The sequence below is a fragment of the Octodon degus genome, unplaced genomic scaffold, assembly GCF_000260255.1.
Source record: "Octodon degus isolate 3935 unplaced genomic scaffold, OctDeg1.0 scaffold00028, whole genome shotgun sequence".
NCBI lineage: Eukaryota > Metazoa > Chordata > Mammalia > Rodentia > Octodontidae > Octodon > Octodon degus.
In genome coordinates, this window is record NW_004524604.1 from 7,695,826 (window position 1) to 7,700,796 (window position 4,971).

Consider the following 4,971-nt stretch of genomic DNA (forward strand, 5'->3'; position numbering starts at 1 on the left):
TTTTTTTTTTTTTTTTTTTTTTTTGCTTGGTATTGCAGACCAAACACAGTCTCGTGCTTGCCAGATAGGCACTGTGCTGCTGAGATGTATCCCTGAACCCCAACCTTTTCTTTTAAAGCTGAGATCAATCATCAAAAGGTACTTTCCATGGGCTTTTTTTAAGTTTCTTGAGATAAGTATCTCGCTATGTAATTCAGGCTGGCCTTTAACTCACTTTGTAGCCCAGGCTGGCCCTGAACTCAGCAATACTCCTGCTTCAGCCTCCCAAGTGTTGGGATTACAGTCTATGGATTAATTTATTTTAAGGTTAATTATAATAGTTTTACATTAAAAAGCTTTTATTTTTTGAGACTATCTCCTGTGTAGCTCAGTCTGGCCTTGAACTCACAAGAACCATCCTGTCTCTGCCTCCCAAGTGCTGGGATCATAGGTGTGTGCCACCATGCCCGGCCTAGATAGTTTTCTCTCTTTTTTTCTTTTGCAATACTGGGGTTTGAACCTAGGAGACCTTGCGCTTGTCAGGTAGGCGCTTATTCTCCTGAGCTATAGTTCTTCTACAGGCACTGTTCAATTCTGAATCTTAGTAAGTTTGATATTGGGTGATACATTCTTCCACAAACTGCAGTATGACCCCTCTCTGCTTTCTTTTTAGTTTTTGGTGGAACCAGGGATTGAACTCGGGTCCTTGCGCTTGCCAGGCACACACTTATTCTACTGAGCTATCTCCCCGGCCCCTTTATCTGCTTTTTAGCAGGTATCTTATATATATGCAACTTAAAATTTTGTCTAAGACAATCTGGATGAAAGTTTTAGTTATGCAAATATGACTAATTTATATTTATGTGGCTTTTACTATTTTCTATAGCTTTTTCTGATTTCCTAAACTGGGATTTCACAGTATTTTTTGTGACACCATCAAAGGCAAAAAAGGTGATCAAAATTTTGCAATGTTAAAATGATTTTTAATGTATGTTCAATTAATCCACTTGATTATCATCTGTGTCATCTAAATCAATGTCAAAATCTAAGTCATCATCATTTTCTTCATTCCGCTTGCAGTTTCTTCTATGATTAGATCTTTGATTATTTTCACTGTGTTCTGGTTCATTATTAAACGGAAAAACAATATCTTCTTTCTTTCCACATTTTGCACAAACTTCCAGTTCACGTGCACATGGTCTACACATTATGTGGTAAGAATCCTTCACAGTCTTCTGTAAACATTTAACGCACTTTTTAGGCTTTGACAATGGTTTATATTTGCTGTATTTTACCCGCCACTCAAGAACTTCTTTACAGCGCTGACATACTCCATCATGTAGTTTTGCATTAATTTTCTTGGTCTGAATACTCTTATCAAACTTGTCATTTTTGAAGCTAAACGTATTCTGGTGCTTCTGAGGCCTGGAACGAGCCACATTGCCTTTCTGGGAGCTCATCACAGAGATCGCCGCCACCTGGCCCCAGGTGCGGTGAAGCAGTCTAAGAGAAGACCGGGGAGCTGGCCCCAAGGCGCAGACGCGACTCTACCAGCTTACTTTTGACAAAGATGTCTAACACATCCACTGAAAGAATGATAGCCTCTTTAATAAATGGTGCTGAGAAAACTGGTTTTGCAAATGCCAAATGTTAAAGTTGGACCCATATCTTTCACCATGCACTAAACTAAATTTCAAATGGCTCTAAGATCTAAATATGAAATCAGAAAAATTAAATATGCTGGAAGATAGCATAGGTAAAACTCTTAAAAGCATTGGTACAGGCAAAAACTTTATGAATAAAACCCAAAAAAATAAAATAAAATAAATAAAAAAATAAAACCCCAGTCACTTAGAAACTATCACAAAGAATCAACAACTGGGATCCCATCTTATTAAAATGCATTTGCACAGCAAGAGAAACTACCAACAGAGTGAAAAAACAACCCACAATGTAGGAAAAAATGTTTGCTAGCCATTCCTCAGACAAGAGCATATAAAGAACTCAAAAAAATCAGACCTTCCAAATTTAAAGACCCAATCCAAAAATGGCCATCTTAGAGGAGTACACACTTCTTAAATGAAGAAGTACAAACAGCAAATAAACATTGAAAAGGTGTTTGATATCACTGTCATTCAAGATATGCAAATTAAGACAACATTGAGATTCCATTTCCCCTGGGAAAGAATGACTAGTATCAAGAAATCAACCAATAAGAAGTGCTGGAGGGGGCTGTGGGGGAAAAGAACCCTTTCCCACTGTTGGTGGGAGTGCAGACTGGTGCAACCAGTACGGATATCAGTGTGGAGATCCCTTAACAAACTAGTATTAGAGGTCCCATTCCACCCAACTATTCCCCTTTTGAGTATCTTCCCAGAAGAATTAAAAGCATCATGTCACAGCAACGGATGTGCACCCATTTTTATAGCAGCACAATATGTAATAGCTACATCTTGGAAACAACCCAAATGCCTATTAACCATGGAATGGCTTAAAAAAGATGTGGTCTCTTTATAGAATGTGGACTTTTTATACTACTCAACCTTAAAAAATGGCAAACTTGAGGCTTTTATAGGAAATGGATGCAACTTGTGACCATATTCATAAGTGAAATAAATCATATTCACATGCATAAACATCATGTTGTCTCCCTATTGTGAGAAGCTGAAAGAGTAAATAAGATCAAAAACATAAAGTAGATATTGTAAAGTGGGAAGGAATTGTTAAAAAAGAAAGAAAAATTGAGTAGGGGAAAGGAAAAAAGAAGGAAAGGAAAAGAAAAAAAGAAGTTAAGATAGTTATGCTACTGATTTCTGTTAGTTCATTGAAAAGAAAAAATTGTGTTAATATTGTTTGGACAATTAAATGCCTGTATCTTGTACTCTCGGTAACCACAGTTAATGATACACAATGTATTATTAACCATTGTTAATCTCCTATTATCTTGTTTTGAAATTTTGAAGGCTTTATCTTTAAAATCAAATTTTAAAAATAATTTAGTTTGCTTTACATTAGAAATTGCAACCAGACAATAAACCCAGAATATAATTAATGAATAATGTAAATTTATTCAAATATTCTTTCTTGGTTAATTAGCCTCCACATGCACAAACCACACTCTGTTTCAAAGAAAAGTCAGGAAAACAAGAAAGAGGAAGAAAGTGTTACATCTTTTCAGACAAACCATTGTTAAGTATTTTCCCCTGTGAAATGAATGCCAGGCTATCTCTGCCCCTTTGAGCCTCTCTTGCTCCCTGTTCTGTGTCTATGAAATTCTCCTCTTAGTGGTTTCAATTTTCCATAAGCCTGTTACAAATTCTGTACAAGGGCTATAAGTAAAGCTGATAATAGCGTAATTATTGTAGTTAGTGTAATTATTTTCTCCTATCTTTAAGTCCAATGAAGCCAGAAGTATAGTCCTAGAATCTACAATGATACTTGACAAATAGCAAGTGAGTGTTTACCTAAACTAGTGAGTCAAAGGAACTGATGTCTTTGAATAGATGAATTCAAGAGAGATTTTTTTCTTAATGAAAAGATTGTTGGACCAAGAGCAGCACTAGCTAAGTGCAGAAGAAACATACTCAACCTGAACCCCTAAACACGATATGAAACACATCCGCTCCCAGGCCTTTGGCTTCTCTTCCTGGCACAGAGAGGTGTCTGCGGCTGTGCTGTCCTCAGGTCGGCCGGGGTGCTGCGAGTTTCGCACGAGGGGCAGCTGTGGGCGAGGCGCGAGGCGTGCGTCTGCGCGTCCCTCTGCTCATTTCCCATCTCCTCCCTCCTGGGGTCGGTCACACACCGTCCCTGCCCTCCTTCCCTGCCCTCCGCTCTTGCAGCGCAGTCTCTCAGTTCCAGCTGCGGTCCCATCCCCTTGCTGGATGACTGGTACAAATCTTGGCACACGACCAAGCCAGGGTCAAATGGAAAATTGCTCTAACTCTGGATTTCTAGCAACAACCTTCCCCGACAGAGCAAAAGGGTATCAAAGCAAAGAGAAATGAGAAATAGAACCGGCAGAGCCGTGTGGCAGAGCCCTGGACCAGGCTTCCAAAGCCGCAGTTCCTGCTGTCATACATCGCTTCAATTCTGCAAGGCAGCCGCTGCTATTGCTGAAGCTAGTTTAAGATAGGTTTTATTTTCAACTCCCAATTACCCCAAAGTGAGTGTGTGTGTGTGTGTGTGTGTGTGTGTGTGTGTGTGTGTGTGTGTGTGTGTGTGTGTGTTTTACTGGGAATTGAATACAGGCCACTTTACCCCTGAACTATTTTCCAGACATTTTTGATTTTTGAGAAAGGGTCTAGCTAAGGTGTTCAGGCCAACACTGAACTTGTGAACATCCTGTCTCAGCCTCCAGAGTACCACCCGAGGTCTTGAATAGGCACCACCGCACCCAGCGTCCTCATAAATTTAAACAGAATCTTTTTGGAGAGTTGAGGATGAGCTTGCCAGGCGTTCATAATGTCGGCCACAAGATGGAGCCACAACACAGCATCTCTCAAAGGCTAGTCGAGGGTCACTCAAACTGATTCCAGAATTTTAACGCCTTATTTTTGTCCCACAGAGTCTACCAGGAGTTCCAAATCCGGAGATTTCCCTATGCGCTGCAGTGCTTACACTAAGCGTCACAAGGCGTCCTCACACAAGAGGTTGTTACTGTAGGATCAAACACCGACAGGAACAAATGTGAAAAGGTGAGGTCTGGTCATTCCCTTTGGGTCAGCGGGTCAACCCACAAAATGTTAGGAAAGTGAGTCATAAAAACTGCTCTGCGCCAGCTGGGTCCCAGAAACCAGCTCCATTGTTATGGGCGCATGAAACTGGACTGAACCAAATAGACCCTTTTTTTATTTTTTTTCTTGACACTGGGGGTTGGTACTACAGCCTTTGCACTGAGCTGTATGCCAGCACTTTTTAATTTTTCATTTTGAGACAAGAACTTTTTTTGTATTAGAAATTTATAAATCATTTTGTTAAAGCTATATGGTTATA

General features: G+C 39.8%; 1 long non-coding RNA gene and 1 pseudogene across 1 annotated transcript in view; one reads left to right on the forward strand and one right to left on the reverse strand.

The window, feature by feature from the left end:
- LOC111816195 overlaps positions 1-4,971 on the forward strand; it is a 373,724-nt gene that overhangs the window by 336,464 nt on the left and 32,289 nt on the right. The gene's annotated exons all lie outside the window — the stretch shown is intronic.
- On the reverse strand, positions 568-1,439 carry LOC101591079 (annotated as a pseudogene).